Source organism: Abramis brama (genome assembly GCF_963993115.1).
Source record: "Abramis brama genome assembly, chromosome: 4".
NCBI classification, from domain to species: Eukaryota; Metazoa; Chordata; class Actinopteri; order Cypriniformes; family Leuciscidae; genus Abramis; species Abramis brama.
Genome location: NC_139966.1, coordinates 54940696 through 54965413, shown reverse-complemented (window position 1 = coordinate 54965413; position 24718 = coordinate 54940696). Strand labels below are relative to the sequence as shown.

Sequence of the window (24718 nt, the reverse complement as noted above, 5' to 3'; positions counted from 1 at the left end):
CAAAGCAGAACGGAGGAGCCACATCCAACCAAAAATTAATTTTGATGAGAAAAGTGCTGACGTTCACGAGACAGACGGACAGGTAGTATTTAGATTGGAGCAGTGAGATTTAAACAGGCCTGACTCTTTGACTGAGATGTCTTGTGTGTGTATTTGTCCTTGCTCTTACCTTTGAGGTAACACAAGACATCTGTTCTCATGCATCTCAAAAGAGTTTTCTGCTACGACCGCTGGATCTAGTGTCAGAAACGAGATGTTCCCCGCACAAGACGTTGGCTGGACATCCAGTTACTTGTGGTGGTTTGGGTGGACGGTTATTTGGGGTCAGTTTGTGAGCCAGACGAAGATCTGAGACTTCTGTGGAAAGAAAAAAAATAATAATTCTCAGTATCTTCAAAAGCATGTTTTCCTATTTTATTAATGCCGCTGTGATGCAGCAGCAAATTCAAGAGCAATTAGAGGCGGTTTCATGTCACTCCATAAATTGCAGCAAATGAATGTCAAGCAGAAGACAAACAGAAGCAAAGTTATAGTTCGTTTTTAGTTTTAGTTTGATTCAGCCATGATTTTGATACAGTTTAGTGTTAACTTTATTTATATTTGATTAGGGTCAGAAATTAATGGGGGCAAAAATGCCACCAATATGATTCTAAATGTGAGGACAAATATTTAATTGTGGTTAAATAGTAATAATATAGGAATCTAAACTAACAGGACATGAGTTCTAAGTTCATGCATAAGTTTAGTTTGCAATTAACTTGCATCTGAATTAAACAAACACTCTCTTATTCTAAAGAACAGCCGAGAGAAAACATGATGCACAGTGATTTTTGTTTTGTTTTGTGGCAAATATTTAGGAAATGATCTGAGATGTAAATCTTACAAAAATAAAATCAAAAACACTTTGTTTTAAAGTTTTAGGTTTAAGTTTACAATTAATAACTCTGGACAGAAGAAGAGAGACATGGAGCATGAAAGAGTGTCTGTATCCTTTGGTGATCCCTCAGTCTAAAATTGAAACACAAACACGGCACCAAAACACACTCATGGGCGCGCTTGCAAGTTTTCTTTCAAAGCCTTGTGGCGGTCAAGTTTTCCACATGCATAAATACCAGGATAAAAACAGGCGAGGATGACACTGGCTCCATGGTTTAGAGCCGGCAGGAGCAGAAACCCACTCCTCTCCTCCGGTGAGGATTTTCTCAAGGCCCCTGGCAGGTCAAGCGACAAATTGCAGCCTGAGGTGATGGAAGGTTCTTGGCCAGCGCGGATGAGCTGTCAGTGGCCATCTCTCAGAGGATCAGCTCCTAGATCAGGCCACGTTCCTGAGGGGGTTTCGAAGGCAAACGTACTCAGAGTTTCACTTCTCTATGCTAATCTAGTCCTTAAAGGACTGTAGTTAGCGTTCTCGGGCCGGACTTTTGGACTGCAGACCGGTTGATCGGGATGGGGATTGGAGGTGGGGGGGGCAGGACTGAGGCCTCCCAACCCCAAAGGCTGCTCTAGGGTGGGTGCCTGGGGCTATTGCTTGCAAATCAGCACATTTTCCCCAATCAAAGCAAATAGAGGAGGCCCACTGAGCTTCTTAAGAGAGTGAATTATTCACAGTCAAAAAGGTCGCCACAAACTAACTTCTCTGAAATGAAGCGAACCCGCGCTTCCTAGGGCCCGCTTCTCGAAAAGTACATTTCAATCTTTAATGGTTTGAGAGAAGAGGAAAGAGGAGGGGAAAAGAAGCACGGGAAAAACTGCAAATGGAGAGAGTAAGAGCGAGATGCGATCAAAGTGATTTTCAAATTTGCAGATTAATGCACTTCGAAATATTAATGATAGATTTATTAAGAGCAGACCCCGGCTACACCCTCGCTGGCTGGGTAATTAAGTTTGCTCTCCACCTTGATGGTGAAATCCACAGTAAGTGAACTTTTGATGATGTAAACTAGTTTAAAACTGTTTCTGATCACCCACATCCCGAAAAGACGGAAATCAAATGTGTTCATTTAAATTAAATTAGTGGTCCTCACTGAACTTTTAAAGGCGTTGTAGCTAAAACTACTATAACTCGACTGCTGGCTGGGGATGAAGACCAGTGTGCGTTTATACATTGGTAAAATATAACAATTGATGTCAGAGCTGTGGTGCTCCTCTAGGTCAAACTGACTTTTAAACTTTTCCTGATCCATTTCTTCTGCCAAAATTCTCAAAAAGATACTAAGTCACAATTTTTTGTCAAAATTGACTTCATCTCATCATTTTAACATTGTCACAATTTTTATCTCATAATTTGACATGACCTCACATTATCTCATAATTATAACCTATTGTGTCATAATTTTGACTTTTTATAATCGTCACTTTTTGAAAATGTGGTGGAACTGGGCTTCCATAATAAAGACTCAAATTCAATAGTTGAAATTATGAGATAAGTCATAATTATTAAAAAAAAAAAATGTCATAATTGACTTTATCTCATAATTTCGACATTGTCACAATTTGATCTCATAATTTGGCATTTGATCTCATAATAATGACTTAGACTGACATAATTTTATCTTTATCTCATAACAATGATTGACAGCCGCAAGATGACGCCGAATGCCTTGAGTGTGTGAGAGAACATTGTGCTTGGTAAATTTTTCATCTTCAAACCAAACTTGGGTCAAATCCCGTCTGACTAGCACGCTTCCCATAAGGTTTACGCATTAGGTCAGTAGGCGGAGAGAAGACGGTCTTTTGTGGCTGTTCAATCGCATTCGACCATACCTCTGGAAGTGGTTGAAAGTGGACAAGCTCAAACCATTTTAGACCCCGTTTACACCTGTATTTAGAGTCGTCCACTAGTGATCTGATCGACCAAAACGCATCTTAACACCAGGTGTAAACAGGGCCTTAGTAGCCTATCTCATAATTGTTGACTTTTTATAATTGTTGACTTTTTGAAAATGTGCCGAAAATTGGCTTCCATAATGTAAAGACCCAAATTCCCCAAAACCTGTTTATAAAAAGTGTCCAACAAGAAAAAGAGAGCTAATTGTTTCTTTGATGGTGCCTCGGGTGATTTTGCGTCAGCTCTTGAATAATTAATCGTGTTTGAGAGTCCCATGCTAGCGGAAAGGCCTGTGGAGAGACTCGTGGGAACGTGGATCTGCAGAGCTGGACCCATCACCACTAGCGGCACTTGTTTTCCCGTTTGTTGAGGCAGCGCCGGTCTGCCCTCTGTCTTAATGAGCGGGGACGCGCGGGTGCCCATGCACCTGTGCGAGGAACAGAGGGGTTAATCCCGCGCGGTGAGCATCGAGCTGACAGAGGTAAGGTGGAGGAGAGATACAGGAGCCTGTCGTTCCCTCGGGTTTCTACCCCAGCACGCTAGAATGAGTTGTTTCAGTCACTGCTGGATACCTGACAAGCAGGCCTTCATGAATTACAAAATGAAGATTGATAATCCCTTGTCTGTTTCCTCTGTGTGTGCACAAAGAAACACGCACAGTAAGAGAAAACCGAAGAGTGATGCAAAAATCACTGTCATTTTGCATTGCAAGCTGTTCTCACTGGTTGGTACTTTCTCTTAAATGTCCTTAAAAGAATGTTTCGAGTTCAGTAGGTTCAAAGTCAAGCTCTACTGAAAGCATTTATAGCATAATGTTGATCATAGTAAATAACTCATCCCTCAGGTAAAAAATAAAAAGAAATTGCGGAAAGCATTTTTTGAGATGTACACTAGGCCTGTTTCACAGATAGGGCTTATATCAAGCCAGGATTAGGCCTTGTTTCAATTAGGATATTTAATTAGCTTTTATAAATGTGTCTTAGAAAAAACATTACTGGTGTGCATCTTGAGACAAAACAATGGCACAGAGATGTTTTACGTGCAAGTTGTTTTCAGGTAACACAGCTCAAACATACATTTTAGTCTTGGGACTAAGCTTAAGCCTTTCCTGTAAAACCGAGGGATAAAGTAAAAAAGTCTTGTGGATATATTTTGAAAATACTGTCTACTTTAACGTTTATTCAATGCTTGCACAGAATCCAGTACATTTCTTTAATTAATGAAAATAACTCCGAACACATCGGCTCAAGGAAAACTAGTCAACCAGTCAACTCGTCCCAGGTGTGAGTAAAATAAGCTGAAACCATCATTTTTCTTGAACTCTGAGCTGTTTAATCTGAAGTCCCGTGCAGCAGTCAACTATCAACTGCAGTGGGGTAAAAATTCAAAACACTAGGTTTGACGAGAGTGATGGACCAGTGGCTAAAATTGTTAAGGGGTGGAAGAAGATGTTTCTCTGCTGGTGTCAGCAGAAGTTTGCGGTGCGTGGAGGAAGGCAGAGAAGCAGAGGAAGATGCACTTGCCAATGGAGTCACAGCGAGACCGAGGAAAAAAAAAAACAAGTGCCACTGTTTGGGAAAGCTTGTTACACTCCAACAGAAAAGTCTTGACTTTCTTTCTCTCTCTCTCTCTCTCTCTCAGACACACGGACTTGTCAGGCAAGGATTTTTTCCTCTTCTACCAGAACCTACACTATATTTTCATATTAACATTTCATTTACAGTGTCATTGTGCCACATTTCCGTGAAATATCATTCCGGTTATTGGGTGTGTGTTCAAGGGAATGTGTGAAAATTCATTTTACAGTGACACAAAACCTGGTAACAGAGCTGCAAATGAAACCGGCAAGGAAAACAGATAATAAATAAATAAGTGGATACAAAACAAGACACCGCAAAGTCACAGCACGACGCAAAATAAAAACCCTGGAACGCATCCATATCAATTTCACCCCTCCAGCCTACCGAGAGAATTCCGAGAGAGATAAATAAAGAACATTTAACTGCTCTCCTATCCTGCGTTGCCTCTGGCCGTGTTAAATTCAGGGCACTTTGGAGGAAGAGATTGATGCTTTCCTATCTGATGCGTTACAAATGTCTGGAGGGATCCCGCTGTCCTGACTCTTTAAAAACCTGCACATCAGCATAACCGCCACGGCCACACACGCGCACGCTGGGAAGTTTATTGACTTGTGAAATCGCATTCAGGACAGCCTTTTATTTTTCCCAGACTATAACCTTGCCTTCTAGGTTGCTTACTCAACAGAGCTGATTATGAGGAGCCGTTATTCTCCCGTTGAAAGGTCAGTGTGGTACTACACGCTTCCGTTTTAATATCAGCTCTCCATTACGAGCCTGCAAGCACTCTTAGGTTATTAACAAATTTGCCCCAAACGTGGGGCATCTTTTTTTTGCAGAAGGTGAAAGTTTGTTCATTGACGTGCCTATGATTTGGGTTGGAGGGCTGTTGGTGGGTATCAGGGGCGCAGACAACAACCCCCGTAGCTTTTCGGGTGGAACATGACAACATGCTACATCTCTCTCCTTGTCACGGCCAACGTGCCAAATTGGCATCGCTACGTCGAGATGGTCAGCCCTGAGAAGGAGGAACACAAGTGGAAAGAAAAAGGAGCGCTTTACATATAGACACACAAGGATGACTTCAGGGCCTGTCAGAGGGAAAAAGTCAAATAGAGCTGAGTGATAGTTTTCTCCGTCAGCCGGCCAAAATGCCAGATAGCATGTAAATCATGATCGGCTGACCGTTTCCCCGGCTTCTCTTGGCTACTTGTCAGTTTCCTGTCGGCCGTCTCCGGCTGCATGGTTTGGACAATTGTCTTCGACTTAGAGAGAGCCTGAGATTGATGTTTATTCAAAGCGTCTCGCTTCAAGGGCCGGCCAACATATTTCAGCAACGGAACCATCAGAATGGACACCTCATCATTAGTCCACCTATTCTGGGTGTAGAGGAGTTTAATTTGCTCGAGGATGGGAGAGCGGAAGAGGTTGAGAGATTGTATCATTTATCTAACCCATATTTAAAGGGTTGTCGGGGAAGTTTAGTGAGCTTGGGTTCAGGGAACTAATGGCTCAGGATGTCTTAATATCTTTTTTAAGTGTTAGCATTTGCCACATTGGATTTTCACATGATCGTTTTTAATGTGCCATAAAAAGCAATCGCTCAGACCTTATGTTGCCAGTGGTGGAGCATCAACAGTGGGGCATCTTGAGTGAGGACAATTATGAAACAATGACGACTCCGACGCTGCATAAAATTTCAGTCAGACAATGAAAATATGTGAATAAAACCAAACCATACAATGCCTGTTTGCCAGCTTGAGTTTTGGGCCAAATGTAACACTCGCCAAGTCTAAAATGCAACTAAAAATGGGCTAGGTGACAGTGTGAAGGATTTTTAATAGATAAGATAGTAAACTATATTTTAAACTAACCATGGTTCTAATATCTGAACCTTACTTCCCCTTTTAGGCCTAACCCTCTAACACAAAATGTACTAAAATGTTCTGTTCTTTGCCTATTGTGTCCATGGAAAATTCTGAAGTGCTGATCATGACTATCAAAAAATATACTGTCTACATTGTGTCATGACATATTGAGTAATCAACTGAACTCTTAACCCTTTTCAATGTTTTTTTCAATGCCAGTAACAGAGGGTAAAAGGGAGGGGCTTGCTTTTACAAATTGAACCAATCATATTAAAAGAAGGTGACGTGAGTTAAGTCATAAGTTAGTCACGTTAATCTTATTGTTGTGTCTGTCTTTATCCTATAAAACCTGATGTATTCTTTTTAAATTGCTCGAGAACTCTCCCGGCCGTGATTAAAGCATTTGAAGAACATTTGCTGAAGTCTGTCGGTTATTATTGCTGCACAGCAAGTTAGTTTTTAATTTTTTTAATTCAATTTAAATCCTGACCATCTCCATATCATTCCTGCAGATGACACAATTTTTTTAAAAGCTAAGAATGCTTGCAGGGTCATCCTGAAGAGATGATATTAAATTAGAATTTAAATTTAAAAAAAATATTAATAAAGTACAGGCACACGGTGTCTCCAACCACTGCTATGCTGATGACACACAGCTCTTCCTCTCATTTCAACCAGATGATCCCACAGTAGCTGCACGGATCTCAAGCTGTCTGGCGGACATCTCGACATGGATGAAGGAACATCACCTGCAGCTCAACCTGGCAAAGACTGAGCTTCTCGTCCTCCCTGCCAATCCGTCTCTACAGCACAACTTCACTATCCAGCTAGAATCATCATCAATCACCCCATCAAGGTCGGTCAGAAATCTTGGAGTAACGTTTGATGACCAGCTGACCTTCACAGATCACATTTCAAAGACAGCTCGATCATGCAGGTTTGCACTGCACAACATCAGGAAGATCAGGCCTTTCCTAACTGAGCATGCAACACAAGGCCCTGGTCATTTCTAGGCTTGACTACTGCAATGCTCTTCTGGCCGGACTTCCATCATGTGCAACTAAACCTCTACAAATGATTCAGAATGCTGCAGCTCGTCTTGTCTTCAACGAGCCCAAGAGGGCCCACTGTTCATCTCTCTGCACTGGCTACCACTCGCTGCTCACATCAAGTTCAAGGCATTGATGCTTGCTTACAGATCTATCACAGGCTCAGCTCCCTCCTACTTTCACTCACTCCTACGAGTCTACATCCCTACCAGAAGCCTACGATCGGTCAAAGAGCGGCGTCTTGTGATTCCATCACAGAAAGCCACAAAATCACTTTCCAGAACATTCTCATTCACAGTTCCATGCTGGTGGAACGCTCTCCCCACCCTCATCCGGAATGCAGAATCCCTGACAACATTCAAAAGACAACTGAAAACCCATCTCTTCCGTGAGCACTTAACCTCATAAAAAAAACTAAAAAAATAAAAATAAACTTCCCTTTCCCTTTAAAACCTCACTTATCGGGCTTATGCTACTCTGAATAATGCCTGAACTTCGTATTTTGAGCACTTCTTGCGTTGTTTTTGCCTCTTCATGATGACTCGCTTAATTTAGTCCTAATTTGTAAGTCGCTTTGGATAAAAGCGTCTGCTAAATGACTAAATGTAAGTAAATTATTCAAAATAACATTCCATGTTGCATAAGAATTATTCACCAGTCAATTCTGTAATATAGGTGTCTATAGGTAAAAATAAACAAATACATACATAAAATAAATGTATTTTGTCCCAATCTAATTCTTGACCCCTGAATGTCAAGTGAAATTTAGTCATTACAACTTCGGTCTCGTTTCCTTCTGAGACAATGGGAAATAACTTCAAACAACAGGAATGAGACCTCTTGTAATTACCATATCTCACATGAGATACCAAATTAAGCAATTTTCCATTTATTGCTAGTATTGGAGCATGATGTAATGTCTTTACAGTGCTGCCAGATGGCAATGTAAAAGACAACGTCTTTGGACGACGTCCCGTAAAGAGTGAATCATACTAATGCAGAGTAGTGGCTGTGCCTCCAATGACCCGGGAACGTGTATTGACTTAACCCAGTCGTCATAGCTACCCCGCTCTATGTATATTTCCACAGGTGAGCAGTTAAAAACATGGATGGGCCAAATCCTGTCCAGAATGAATTATCCAGACCGTCTCTCCTTTCAAAACATCCTCTCTGGTATAATCAGCCCTCTATTGGAAAAAAAAGGTCTGACACCAAAAGCTTTGAATCAGAAAAAAAAGTGCAAGTTTAAATAATTTTCAAAAACAGCAGGCCAATAAATTTCCAAGTAGAGGTTAATTTAGTAAGGAGAAACCCTAGCGTAATTACCCTGTCCGATTCCCCCTTGTGCCCCGGGGCCCCAGTCAAAAATGTCATGGAGGGGAGTTATTTTCTCCTAAAACACAGCCCAGGAAAAAAAAAAACAGTCTGTCCTAACAAGGCCCCGGCTAATATCACCCCCCATCATATTAGCTTTTGTCACAGGATATTACCACATCACCCGCATCCCAACGTCGCAAATTTCTTAATAATGCACTCATGTTTTTTTTTTCACTCTCTCATTCTGTGCATCGCATTGACGAGGAAGCAATTCCAAGCAAGGCAAAATCGTCCGGATGATATATTCCACTCGGGTGACAGTTTGGGCCAACAGAACTTCATTTTATTAATCAGCCAGGGCCTGCGTCAAGCGCAGGTTCCTAAATCTAACCCGCCCATTACACGTGGTGCTGGGTATTCATTCTGACATGATGTGAAATGTTTAGCAGTCACACTCTTGTCTTACTGACACATGGACTGCCCACCCTGTCAGCTGACAGCGCCCTCAAACACACGCGCGCACACACACACGACTGCCATCCTGGAAATGTTTTAATCCTCTTCTCTTCCCATGCCGGACCGAGCCGCTATCACCGCCATCCCGCACGGCACTAATTATGATCTTAATCTAGTCACATCAGTTAGATCCAAATCAAATTTCCCCAGGCTGCAGCTTCAGCCACCCAGGCAGAAAGACGACGAGCTCCCCGTCCTTTAATCAAAGTCTGATTCGAGCTATTTCAATAAGACAGAGGCAGAAATACACCACGCTGAGGCTTTTGCAGAAAGAAAGAGAAAGACGACTCTTTGGTGAAACATAACAACCCCCAAAAACCCAAACAAGCCCAGAAAAACACACCCACGCACTTTTTGGGGCCTCTTTGGTGCGAAAACACGTTCATGTTCATTTTGTGGTCAATACGAGCTTCTATAAACAATCAGGGTAACTTTAGCGAGATGAAAGCTGCCAGTTTCTGTGAGTTACCTGTACTTTTGCACACACTTAATGTTCTCTGAAGCTTTAGATCTCATCGACCAATAAAAAGCAGGGCACTCTTGAGAGAAAAGAAATAGCGGGAGATCAGATATATGAGAAAAAACTAACTAAATTCAGTAAGAAAGCACTAACATCAGTTTGTTTATGTTGTCATGCTCACTCTTAGCGCTATGCTAATCTGAAGTGAAATAAACAAGCTTCTGCTGATGTTGCCGTTTCATAAAAACATAATCTAGCGTTGGTTGGGGAGAAAAACGCTCATTTGCACTTCAGAGGTGCAACATAACAGTCTTGGCAGGCCTTTGCTTATGTTGCATAGACTCCCCGCCTATCACTGCTAAACGCTAGAAAACTCGAGTGCGAGGACTCCAAAGCAGCCTATTAGAATTTATAAACAGTTTAACGCTGTGCGCTAAGCATTTAAACAAACATCATGAATATTTCACTATTCATAAGATTTTCCCTCTGATGCTCTAAACGCTGAATCCACAACTAAATGTAACCTGTAACATCTTGTTAGCTAATTGATTGTGACGGCTTGCTAAACACACGCAAATGCAATGCGCTCCGCTCCGACAGCACGAAACGGCAAAAGCAGATGATAGTCTGCTCTCAGCTCGCTGACTTTAGCAGGATCTATCTCTTGCAAACTAAGGCCTGTAGCAGCTTACTGTTACACATATTTACCACAGTATCTGTCAAAATACCATAGTAACTGCAGATACTGTTAAATCATAGAAAACGAACAAGATTTATTGGTTTTCATCATAGATAATTGACTCTCTTCACACAAAAAAGGAAGATTTTACTTAGTAAAACACTGTAACTATGGTATTTTGTCAGAAACACTGTAGATACTTGCTAAAAATCTATGAGGGGAGAAAGAAAATACAACACTGATACAGTTTCTTAAGGTTTTTACAGTGCTATTTTCATTAAAATAACACACTTTGCCTTATTAAACCATAGTTACATTGCTCTAAACACAGTAAAGAGGACCTTTTGACTTTCATCTTACAAAAAATTAAGGTTCGGTTCCAATGTAAGAACTTGCTTTTTGTGCCCACTAGATACGTAGCAGTGTATTCTTTATAGCATGGCTTTGCAGTTGGTTTTGGTTTTGCAGTTGCAAGAACAACAAAAACAAATGTGATACTTCTTGTTGAGGGCCTAACATTGACATACTGGCAGAGATCCATCACTCAGAGTGAACACTGTAGTGAATTTCACAACAAAACATGACCTTTGAGCACTTTTGCATCTAGAACCTGTCCACTGGTGTCCATCACAAATGAAAAAAGAGTCTCAAAGGCTTTAATTGTGACATAAACGAGCAACCTAACTGACGTTGGACTTCATGAACTTAGTACATAAGAAAAAAACGAATGCCTAATGTATTACTCTTTGCAACTCTGGTCTTATGACGGACTTTCTCCGCAGCAGCTGCAGTGGTAACAGTAGGATGAGCCGCTGTGTGCTGCTGCAGCAGAAAGCACTGATTGAATCAGAATGCCTACACGGGGGCTTTGTCAAGCATCTGCACCCGCCAGCTCCCCTGAGGGACGCCTCCGACCGCATCCTCCACCTGCCCGGCACGACACGCGTCTGTGTGGGCCCTCGGTTCTTCTCCGGAGGGGGCCTGCACCCCTCTGCTTGGAGAGAAAGGGGGGTGGAGAGAAGGCCAGACGCTCTCGTAGGTACGATTCTCCCACCGTAACATTATGATAATGCTGTAATCGCAGCAGACAAGCAAATCACAAAGCAGGTAATTTCCTATCTGCCGTGCAAGACTGATGTAAATGCCGGTGTCTCGTACCACAGGGGGAAAGGCACGTATGGTGCTGTCTTGTTGAGATAATAGGCGGCAACTAAGCTATTTTTATACCCGTGAAATCCCAAATCTCGCCAAAACAGAGCCCCTTACATACGTTCTCGGCGGATGCTTGCGCATTTGGCCCCAATCAGTTCGTATTAAATTGTTCAAAACCAGCATTTGTCCGGTCACAAGAGAGATGGCTTTGGTGTTGTGTATGCAACGCGCATCAACACCTCCTCCCACAACAGTCTGGTGCACCCAAAGAACTATATGATCAAGGGAGCCACCACTCAGTCATCCCTTCCAAAACATACACAAAAATCCACAACTCGCCTGGCACCCATCTCTGTCAGTTCGGATGCCGGGCTGAGCTCTTGTTATTTCAGTCTTTGTGTTGTGCGGCAGTGTGTTTACAGCACACAGGCCTTGTTTCCTCCCTCAGAGAACTGCGAACTGATGAATAAGTAACAGTGTGTCTCCATGTGGCCGGCCCTCTCTTCATCCCTGCAAGTTCCACGAGCTCCCCTGGAAGCAGAAGACGCTCCGCAGAGGCTGCCGGCTTTCCGGAATGCTCTCCGAGGGTCTGGGGACAAACATGCAGCAGAGAGAGAGGGGAAAAACAGCTCTTTATCCCAGACATCAGTGGGAATATGTAGAGACGGAGGAGGGGGTGGAAGTGCTACACTCTAGCAGGAAAGGGAATGCATTATGGAAGTGTCAACTCTCCTGAGGAGACACTCCAGTGCCGGAGGAGGAACTTATTAACCCTTAGCCTGCTAATTAAACAGCTCCAACACTGAGTCAAATGCCATTTCATTTCCTTTAACTGCGAAGAGGGGACTGTAAATACCAACAGTGTTTTTGTGTTCATGTGGGCAGGGGGAGTTCATGTATATTTGGATCGCAAAATAATCATAGAAGGAGCTGTTGCCAGAAGGAGTTGCAGGCCATGGTTGTGCACCATTTAGAATCGAGTTGAAAATGCCTAGAAATGCTTGTTATTTTTTAACTAGAAATGCAAAGTTGTTAAGACAAACATGTTGGGTTGTCAAAGTCTTGTATGAACGTTTTGAAAAAAAGCTTCAAAAGCCTGACAGACAGACAGATAGATAGACGGACAGACGGATTGATGGATAGATAGATGTTCAACTTCTTGTGTTTTGAGGCCAATTCAATTCACATTCTAACTCATGAATTGAAAAGGAGCCAATTCTTCAGTTGCGAATTTTACACAACCCTGCCGCAGGCGTTCTTCACAGAGCGTGACGTCTTCCAAGAGGGTGTTTCCTAATCGCATTGATGTGAAAAATCTAAAAAGGCGCCTTAAATCTTTAAAACAAGCACACGTAGAGAGCCGTGACTCGCTAATGGCGTGTAATGCCTTTTGTTGTCGAAATGAGAGCAATTCATATCGCTGCTAAAAACAATGCATCAATTAAGCAATTAGCCGCGAACAAACTGGGCAGCTATCCAAGCCACCCAATAAGGCACTGTGCCAAGGGGCTTGTACCATTCATTATGAACATCACAGAGCAGAGGGTTGCCTTTCATTCACAGAGTGGAGGCATTTGTCTGCCACTGAGGAGATGTTTTGTTCCACCAGATGTGCTTTTAACAGGGGCCACATGGTCGGTCAAGGCTTGGAACTATGGGGGGACACTGTGGCCTCTTCACTGAATCAGATTAATTAAGTCATCAAAGCAGCCCAGTGGCAGTCGGGCTTAATTGTGGTAATTGAGGTTAATAAGGAGCTATTATGCATTGATCACAAGCTTTGTCTCATTGAAGCTGCAAATTGTGCTTGGTTAAACACCCAGAGAGTGGAACGGCAAGCCCTGTTTCTGTGGTGCTTTTTCATTTATTCCCACCCAGGAAACCAGCCGGTCTTAAGGAGCGGTCACAAATTCAAGGCATGCGAGCACCGCGTGGCCATTCTTTCGCCGAGCTATTACAATAATGCGCCCGCAGCTTAGCTGAAGGTCAGTTTTATATTTGAACAAATCGCTCAGTGGAAGGTGGCCGGGCACTTAGTTCTGCTGTAGTTCGAGATCTTAACAACAATCTAGATGTTGGCTTTTATCCGCCTGATATTTGGATCTGACTGAATCTTAACCTTTATGCTACGGGCCGCGTTATTAATTAACACCCACCAAGAGCGTCCCTAAACCCCTTTCCCTCTCGTTCTGCATTAGTTTATTAGGAAGTCATCACTCTGGGTGAATTTAGACATGTCCTTCACTAACACTTGACCGTCTTCCTTAAACAAATGTCTCCGACCTTACGACAGAAAAATATCAAAGTGACGTGGCCGCCTCTGATTAACGATATGCTTTCACGTCTGGCTAATTTCACACACGCGCTTCTAAAACCCTGCAAATCATCTGCTCTGGATGTGTCTAGACGGGAACCCAAAGACAAAGAGGTATACTATGGGTTTAACAAACGAAAAGTCCAGAAACTTCATTCAGGAACTCTAATAAGGGCTAATTCCAGCCCTATTACGGACTTTAAGTTCTTGCATTAACACTGCTTTCTCCCACACAGTGGCTGCAAAAAGCTCTCCGGGAGTTAATGCCGCAAAATTATCTGCATTAAATAAAACGATGCAGCTCGTGGTCTGTCCTTTCTCACTTTTAGTGGTTTCACGCTGACTGAAGGCAAAGGCTGGAGCGCTTCATAAATTAGACGCTTATGGCTGATAAAAGGCCTGCGATGCGAACGCTTAAAGCCTTGCACGACTAATCCGATGGAAGGGCCGCCAGGCAACTGTGTACTTTCCAGCTCTGATTAATGCAGCATGATCTGTTTAGGGCAGAGCTCCACATCCTCACGGACAAAAGAGCGCAGCCCTGTATCTCTCAGCAAGTGTGTTCTGAAAAGCACATCCTGAGGGAGAAAACGAGTGCGGTGTGAAGTGAAGTGGCTGAGCTTCCTGGTCTGTTGTGCTTGTACAGGGCTGGATTTTCCCTGTCAGGTACTAGGATGAGGGGGATGGAGAGGTTGTAATTAATCAAAGTCAGGTGTGGCTGAGCGCCTGGCCATGCAGTAGATACCTGTCCTGGAAACCTTTTTTTCTTTTTCCGCTCTGTCACAATCTATCTGTCTATCGGAGCATGCTTTCATACTAGAGGCTTTGGTCCAGTCTGATGTCAAAGTTTGGTTTGTTTAGTTGCCATGAAAGCTAGTGCATGAGCTTTCAAACTGTGGGCAAACTGTGAGAATGGTGCCGGGTTCACGTTAGGAATAAGATACGTTTTTAAAATAAATTAACAAGTTTGTTGGTGGGCATTACATACAGTGCAACTTTCTTTGGAAAGTGTTTTCTGATTCATGAACAAGTGAGTTTTATGAGACAGTTCTTTCAATGAATTGTTCACAAAGCCATAACTCGAAGAATCCTTTACTGAATGTACTCCAAATCCATCAGAATAAAAATTAAATAAATACAGTAAAGCACAACAAATTAGTTTTATTTATTCTCATATTTTACAAAAAAAAGTTTTTGGTGGTTATTGGGTACTGTTCATCTATATAGCAGCATAATTCATTGTGCTTTTCAATTTAATCGATTTTTAAATTAACCGTTTTTATTTATTTTTATATACTTAATTAATGGTTTAAAAATGGACTTTGACATGTTTTTCCCGCTATTCTATGCCCATATAAACTCACTTTGAATTACCATAGTATACAAAATGTGCTATATAAATACACCTGCCTTGCCGTGCCGTGCCTAAATCAAAGAACAAAATCAAAAGGAAAACAATAAAGCTAGTGTTTTCTCCTCTCAAGTCAACACAGAAGCAAATAAAACATTGCCTGAAACACTATATCTAGGCCTAGTGTTTTGCGTGAAGACTTACTGTAAGATCTTTAAGGGAGGAGAACTGAAACTGAATCTCAGTTTTCATCTTCAGTGAAAGCATCAATAAATTAAAGATTACATCCGCCACCATATGCGCACACAAACACACGCAATGTGCTCATTAAATAGGAGAATAAGCAGATACACAGACACCTCTTGGTAAACCGAACATAACTAACAAAGAAAAGAGGCCCAAATCAATTCATTATTTTTGAACTCGACAAGGAAATGGTTTGCCAATTAGAGCGAGGTCGATAAAGCAAACCTGGAATGACATTCAGGAAGAAAAACGGAAGCTTATCACCTTGTTTAATCACACCAGTTATTCACGGCTCCACTGGGAAAGGGGGTTTAAAATAGCACTGTACATCCTCACTTAATCCAGTATACAGGAACAGAAAAGAGCCTTGGAAAGAGAGAGAGAGAAAAACAGGATACATTTATTGGCCCTGAATGCTCTAATCGGACGATTTTGTTTTTTTCCCCCCGAGTAAACAGCCCTAGTCAGAAACAGCTTTAAGTAGTCATTACTGTGTCCACGACCAAACAGCAGCATGGCAGCTCTAATTTTGCCCACCTGACCGCCTCTCTTGTAATTGCACTTGCGTCCATCAGACTCAACAACATGATTACACGTATGATCTGGAGTATGTTGCATGTGTTGTTGTACGAGGTGGAGTGCGGCTTAGGAGCTGTTTATCAGCCAGGGCAAGCCATAATTATATGCTTCTGAGCGAGAACATGTCGCAAAAACAAGAACAGAGAGAGGGAGCGAGAGAGAGAGAGATCATACAGCACCAAAAATGAAAATGTATGTGATTTGACTCTTGATTATCTTACACTGCAACTATCTAATCAAGCCTCTCTGCTGTCAGATCTAATAACACAGTGCCGTACATTTTCTTACTGCTTGACCAAGAGCTCCAATTATTCTGATTCTGAGCGATCTACTTAAAAAATGCAAGTCTATAAATAAATGCAGCATATTGTGAAGATATTCACTGATTATTAAAGGGAGCATATCATGGAAAACAGGATTTCGACACTTCTAAGAGTTTGATGTACTAAAGTAGACATACTCTAACAATGCAAAACTCTTTTCAGTCCATCTAAAGCATTTCTGAACACTACACTGATAAAACAGGCTGTTCAAAATATGGTATTGACATCATAACCATAAACACACTGACCTGCCCAGACTAACTGCTGTGCGAAGTGTGCTAGTACGTGCAGGTTAGACAAACAACATTAATGTAATTTAGCAAAAGTGGATGACTGCAAGTTGGAAGTTGCATTGGTACAATAATTTGATTCAGTACAGAACTTGACATATCTTGTCTTTTTATGACTTTGTGTATATTGTAGACTTCATTTAAATCTTGAAAATAAGGACTTAACTCTTGTTTGTGACTGGCCATGCATGCATGCATACTTGCACGTTAACACTACTGCCATTTACATAAAGAACCCTTGAAGGTTCTATTTTTAGGAAAGGTTTTTCCTTTACATTTATGAGGAATAATACAAACAACGTAAACATTTTATTAAATAAAGATAATTATCAGATAATAATATAATATAATCTTTATTGGAAATCAATAAATCAATAGTCTTCAAAAAAGAAACCGCCTAGAAATGCATTTATATTTATAAAACCCCACTTCTGTGCCTAGGGTGTTTCCAAATTTTTGGAGGACACTGTACGTTACAGCATGAAACCATGCAAGCAACTATGATTTACATAAGACGACTTCAGAACAAAATGCAATAAAAGCGGTAAAAAAAATGTAATTGCTAAATCAACTGATCCTACAGAAAATTCTGAAATCAGACGGCAATGGCAAGGATGACATTATTCCTATTATTAAAACTTTCAGTGCACCATAAGGCCTTTCATTACCACCAGCAGTCTCTGAAAAAAAAAAACACCTTAGTCCTTCAATATTGAGTTTCTAGCTTAAATATTGTTCTAGGAAGACACAAAGTGAGATATCTCTTTCTCTCTCACTCGCTTTCTACAATGCAGTACCAGTGCAGGATGGGGGTCTAATAGACTCTACTGGGACCCAGCATTTAGCACTTCTGAAAGCACTGGCGGGATTCCTCTGCTCCTTCACTGGTTTTGTTTAATACACTATAATACAGTTTTATCCATGGAGGAGAGCCGTTCCATCTCCACCAGCCTCCGGCCTCTTTGATCAGCGGCTATGTCGAACACGGTACCTTCGCTTTGTGCCTGTTGCCAATAGAGACCACTTCCCAAGGAGTTGTGGGTATTCTCCGTGCAGAATAAAAAAAAGACTCCCTTAGCCACAATGATGAACTAAATGCATTACAATACGAGAGTATTAGTGTATATCTAATGCTACGTTTAGAGGCAAAACCAACAGTGCTTCTCGCATTTTCCCCTGAGAGGATGGCCATGCAATCTAAATGTTTTGAAAGCAAAGAGCAAAAACGCATTTTATGCTTGCAATGAAACAACACACATGGCCTAACTGACCTCCGTCTAATAGAGCACCTATGTAAAACAGCCACTGACCTTTAAATATTATATGCTAATAAATAGCTGTGCTGAGGCCTGGATCCCCAAACATGGGATCTCAGGGTGCTGTGAGGACTTTTAATAAGGCAGGTTTCTTTTTTTAAAGATCCCAATGCCAAGTAATTGATCCCAAAAGGAAGGGCTTTCACCCGTAGACCAGGGGAACGGCAGTGAATAGTTCAGCCACACCGCCCTTTTTCACAGGATAGATGGAGTGAATGAATGAAAACATCCTGAAGCTACTGCTGGTTACACCAAAACAGAGTTTAGTGACTAATGTGTTGGAAACGAAACCTGGCGTTTGGGGAGATTCAAGGTCAAGAAAGAGAAGGATTGAGTCAAAAAGTGGTACTAAATGAAACAAGATGTGTGGCTAAATGAAGGGTGTTTGTTTGCCGCAATCATCTCAAACTCACAAAACTCGCGGGTGCTCTCATGACTTATAAACACGTTCGCGCGCACAAACAGAAGTGCGTCTTCTCATCTAGGATGAGAGGCGAAAATCGTTTTCCATTTCTGCAAGTCGATGCCACATCCGCACGCACAAAGAGAGATTATTCCTAAAACAATTAGTCTTCTCCTTCCCTTGTGAAGTGGAGCAATTGATCTGGTGATAAACAAGAGACTTATGGGCTATTGACTCCGGCCGGGTTTAGTGTCTGCCTAGAATTACCGCTGAATGCAATCCATAGAACATCTCAGTGAGACCACTGGACAAACAAAGAGTCAAGGCTTTTCAAGGGGGCCAGAGGCCTGTAATGACCCACAGCATTGTACAGGTTTAAAGAGATTGTCTGACTAAGCCAGGTTACACCAGTCAGGATTTATTACAGATGTGATGTATACTCCACAAGCAATCAATCATAAGACATTTTGTATGAGTAATGCCAACAAGGTTGATATAGAGGGTTGATAACTGTGTGTAGACGCTAGAGGTTATGTAGAGTCAGAGAAGATTTCAATGAAGATGGTGTGTCGCAATAAGTTTTCTAAAGTGACACTCCGTCATGTGGCCAAATTTTTGCTCAGTCCTTATACTGTAAAGTATAGTTTACTACTATATAACAAAATTAACTAAATGCAATGTGATAAGACATAAAAACAAATAGTTTTGATTGGGCTTCACTGGCACTTTTTGATCTTAATGATAAAGTATTGTTCATGATCGCTGATATGCTTTTATGTGTATATGAACAAACTAGAGAGATAAGAAGAGACACACAGGCAAAGAACAATTCCAAAATCATAACACTTATCATATCAAATCACTTCATCAACCCTAAAGAGATGAGACTTCAGAGAAAATGACTTCAAATGATGGCAGGAACACGACAGCAAAACTCAATGGAATTAATCAGTCCAGTGCCTTCGGTAATTGTAAATTCTTCCGTGCAGAATTTCGATATAAATAATATATGCTATGTACACACATCATGATGTAATCAACACTAAAGGTGGAATACAAACAACTGTCAGCCCCTGAAAGAAGAGACTCAATGCCAAGATCTATAATTTATTTATATGAAAATAAGTTTGGAGACCATCTCCTGGGTAATCTGCTTTGTATGATGCACGACTGCTGCGGGTTTCATATAATTTCATATATCTTGCTTCAAGTACATAGAAACTGCAAATAAAGCTATTAAATAAACGGTAAACACCGGAGTGGCCTGTTGGGGAATAACAAGAAGCCCTTTAATTGACAGATTTGAAATCTAAGGCCAATTCTCTCCACTGCACTGTGATTCCTGTATGCACGTTGCCTCTAAACTGTCCCATAAAATCCTATCACTGCACTTAATTGTTCGATATCAAGCCGAAGCGTCCGAGGTAATTCAAATGTCTTTTGCACGATGAATATGTGCAATCGTTCTCTTTTCCTATTCTAATTTAATGCCATCTGGGCCACATGATTGGCCCGGTGTTGCCATTGCTGCCAACCGAGGTCAGCATAACCATCAAGCGCTGTAATTGAGTAGTTAGTAGCAATTTTCTCCCTTTAATTTCCATCTGCAAAACCCAGGCCTGGCATGGCAAATAGCACATTACACCCGCACAATGCAGCCGGCCAGTAATAACATCATTTCCACAGTTTGAAAACTTCCATGAACAAATGACGAATTGTCGGTGTACATGTCATCTCATTCGCCGCACACAGGCGTACGTACCTATTCGAAACATAGAGATATTCTCGTTAGGAAACTGATCTCTATTACCAACAAATAATCCCAGTTGATCGGGAAATAGTCGACTTTTTTCATTTTGAATCTGCGTATCAGATTTATGAAACCCTAATCTTTAACTGATGCCAATCCGTGTGTATTTCCCACCAAAAAGGACAAGGTGCTACTGCAAACTAATGGTCCAACGCAGTCTATCGTTGTGACTTGATAAGTTTTGCCGACAGATTTATGAGGATCGTAAAGCAAAATCAGGGACGAGAATGTAGCAGGCCGACGTTTAATGGCTGCTTATCACACGAAGGGTTTTATTCGTCTGCACGCGTGTATACACACACACACACACACACACACACACACAGGCCCACGCACAGATCGCATTCACGTTTGGCCAAGTGGAAAATGAATGCTTTATTCTCGTCCTAATGATGTCCTTCTGAATGTGAAAGGGATGTTTTTAAGAAAATGTTATTTAAAATAATACATTAAGCACTGTCAACTCAAGACACAATTCCCTCGTAACATAAATTTGATTTTTATATCGCTCGCGGAGAATGGAATCCTTTTTATAAAATTTTGTAATTACTCTGATGCACTACATCAAAAGGAAAAGTAATAATAGTTGTAATTTAATCTATTCTCACAAGTCATTTTCATAAACTCTCCCTGTCTGCCTAATGCACGTTTCATTCATTATTTATAATGCGCTGATGATGTGGTAATGACAATGCCATTGTTTTTTACACTTAGCGGTGATTCAGAGCTTTCATTACGGGCACGGCGGGCCGCGGATTATCAAGGGCAAACAAAAGATAATTAACGACAGGAAGTAGGGCAGCCGAGCCCGGCTGGGCACCGCCAGGAACCCCCCGACTCAGGGTTCAGCGAGCACAGGTCTATTTAGAAGACTTGGCTTCTGTGAGGACTCAAACAGCATAATTAGTGAAGGCTCCCTGTTAGGAGGGGAATGCAATTTATTTTTACCTCCTCCTCTTCTTTGCACCTCCTCCTTCCATTCTTCCTTTCCCTCTGTCTCTCTCTGAACAGATATCAACGCTGAGCTGGAGGTGCGAGAATCTAAGGATGAATATAGAACGATCAAGAGGAAGTTAAACAATGGACAGTCAACTAAATGACAAAATGTAGCAGGAATTATCAAGTCTTAAGTCAAAAAGATGATGATGATGATTATGTGCGTGAGCGTGTAATTTTATATTTTTTCTTTTTAATATATTCGTATACTGTGTATATATATATATATATATATATATATATATATATATATATATATATATATATATACATATACACATCTACATATATATATATATATATATATATATATATATATATATATATATACATACACACATACATATATATACATATACATATACATATATATATACACACACACACTTTATATATAGCAGTAAGAAAATGTTATTATTATTATATTATGACATTCTAAACATAAAAGATTATTTGTTAAGTAGTGCCGTTTGGATGCCGTTAAACGACAGTTAATCCCCTTTGCTTTTTATTAAGACATGAAATGACATTCTTCACATAACGTACATGCCTTATCATCCTCTCTTTGTGTTATTCCAGCTTTTCTTCCTCCGCCTCAGATAAATAAACGTTCTGGATGGCGGTAGAGCTGACAGAACCCCAGGCGTCCCTGTATGTTGTTTGACAGTGAGCAGGGAATGACAGCTGTTCAGCAGCACAGATCTCAATCTGTCCTCAACTCCTCAAGAAGTGTGTACTGCCTTTCACACCTCACACACACAACAGGAGACCACTGCACCGACTCCACATCACACCTGGACCACAAACGTACAGTGTGTTAGAATGATTGTTGTACTATCATACACAAGGAGCAGCAAGCCTACGGCATGTGTGTTTCTAAACTAGTTTTTATAATAATGTTCACAGCTGAAGTAAACCTGAAAACTTTTGGAGAAGCGCTTTGTATAATTTTTTTCCCAATTACCAATTTTAATCTATAACAATGATTATCTATATGTAAAATGTATGGTACTCCCTAGGGCTGTGCAATTAATTGAATTTCGATTTCGATTTTTGCTCCCAACGATCACCAAAATAGTATAATCGAGTAAAAACGATTATTTTGCCATGTTCCGTTTTGAAAGAACGCTCTTATTTTGTCTTGTGTTCTGAATGACGCGCGCACACATCCGCCCCTCCCGATGCCATAAACTCTCTCAGCTTGAATGTTTAAACTGATAAAACTTAAAAAGAAGTGAAAATGATAAACTTTAGTTACGATGCAATGCTGGCCCGATTGTACAAGTGACAATTCCGTCATGTCCTGACTCCTAAACGCGAGAGTGTAGTTTCGACGCTTGCCTTGTCCAGCGCATTTTGAGAGACGGAGAGAGAGAAGACGCAGCACCGCTGAACACTCACGCGGTTTGTGAAATTGCGTCTTGGAGAAAGTTTTAAAATATTTTATAATCTGTGTGGATTCATTTAGGCTACTCATACAATCTACATGCTAAAGTGAATCAATGTTTGCGGGGGAATTTCCCGCATTATAAGTGGTAGACCTGCGGGAATTATTCAAATACTCATTGAAGTATTATCTGTTATATAGTATTTATTTTAATATTTCAAAAAGTACAATCAATGTTCAAATTTCGATTTTTTAAGAATTGTTGAAAGGTGTCTTCGGTAACACTTTACAATAAGGTTCATTATTTGCATTAACTACCTTTGTTAAGATGAACTAATAATGAACAATACTTCTACAGCATTTACTAATCTTAGTTAATATTAATTTCACCATTTACTAATACGTTATTAAAATGAAAGGTTGTATTTGTTAACATTAGTTAATGCACTGTAACCTAACATGAACAAACAATGAACAGCTGTATTTTTATTAACTAGCATTAAAAAAGATTAATAAATACTGCAACAAATGTATTTCTCATTGTTAGTTCATGTTAGTTAATACATTAACTAATGTTAACTAATTAACATTATTGTAAAGTGTTACCGTGTCTTTTTAATAAATGCAACACGTTCCCAAAGTCATGTGAAATAATCGTGTTACATAATCGTGATTTCAATACTGACCAAAATAATCGTGATTATGATTTTTTCCATAATCGAGCAGCCCTAGTACTCCCCCATTCAAATACCCAGTTTTATGTGTCTCTGAATTTATTATCCATACTTTTTTTTTTGTTCAAAACTGTCTCCAAAAGTGAGATTAAAGAAAGGTTATGTTTAAATATACATATTTTTTTGTTAATTTATTATTATATTTTTTTTAATATAAAAAAATTAAAAGGTGCATATATATATATATATATATACACACACACACACACACACACACACACACACACAGTATAGTATGTTTGTTAGTATGTTTGTTTGAACCAAGTAAACCATTTACCTGGGAATTTACATTCATTTAAGGTTTATTTGTAGCCATTCTTATTAATTTTATATCAAATAAAATAGAAGTCTACGATATGTCCCCATTTAGACAGCAAAGTAAATGTCTGTGTGTGTGTGAGACTGAACACACGTGGGGTTGTTATGTGCATCGTGTGTGAGACTGAACACACATGGGGTTGTTATGTGCAGCCACTCTCTGGCATGTTTTTCTGAAAATATAAATGCACAAGAACAATCTGAAGATTCAAAGAAAGAAGTAAATACTGCTAGAAGAAAGAGTTCCTGTGAGAGAGTGTGTGTGTGTGTGGGTCTGGGCAAAGCACTCGAGGACCTGTAGCAGACTTGACTGGCATGACACCAAAGAGGAATGCCTTCAGTATGACTACTAAGAGCTTTGGCAGGATTTTTATTAAGGAGTTGGGACAGCATTCATTTTTAAAACCTCCTCAATAAAATATCATACAGTCGTTACATATTCCTCTGGATTATAATGATATGAATATTTAAATTTAAATGCATTCTGAGCACGAGGTCTCTTCTTCAGTAAGGCATCAGATCTCATTTTCTACTTAAGCTGCCCCGTCATGTTTATGCATCTCCACATGCATGATACATCTCTCTCTCTCTTTTTAAAGCTTCTTAATGCAACCCGGGTAATTTTGCCTGACTTTAATAGCCAATGACTTTTCATTGGTGATCTTTTCTCTCTTTCTGCCTCCAAAAAACTATAATATGATCAAATGTTCCTTTCATGCATAACACAGCGTTATCTGAAACTTCACACTTGGTTGCACTTGAAGAAAAAAAAAAAAAAAAAGACTCCTTAAACTTAATCAGTATTACAGTGCGTTTCTGATATGGAGAGGTATGATTACTATGTATACACGAGAAGAATGTGACAAGTACTAAGACGAGACGCTGATTAGCAAAGATCTGTTGTGGGAAGATAAGGTGCGTTACGAATCACAAAAAGTAGCCAACGTTCATTCATTACGTGCTTGGTGGGAGCTAGTACTTCTGTGACAGACCCTAGCGATTTTATCTCTGATCTTTCAACTTCCTTGACAAGACGTTGTCATTTTACTTTTTGATGGGTTCAAAGACGCTGGGAGATCGAGGATCGTCTGACATACAGTAGATGACTCAGTTTAACTCAGCCAATGTTTAATTGAAGGATGTAGGCGGGGAAAAACATTCATCTCTGCTTTATGAGAGTGCCGTATTTCAGTATCAGCGGAGGTG

General features: G+C 40.5%; 1 protein-coding gene across 1 annotated transcript in view; it reads right to left on the bottom strand.

The window, feature by feature from the left end:
- Positions 1–24718, bottom strand: part of LOC311080918 (uncharacterized protein) — a 143217-nt gene that overhangs the window by 64467 nt on the left and 54032 nt on the right. The window contains exons 12-14 of the mRNA XM_084111153.1: positions 21624–21867; positions 21026–21118; positions 170–357 (exon numbers count right to left, since the gene is read on the bottom strand). The gene's annotated coding sequence lies outside the window, so the exon portion shown is untranslated. The remainder of the gene's footprint in view (positions 1–169; positions 358–21025; positions 21119–21623; positions 21868–24718) is intronic.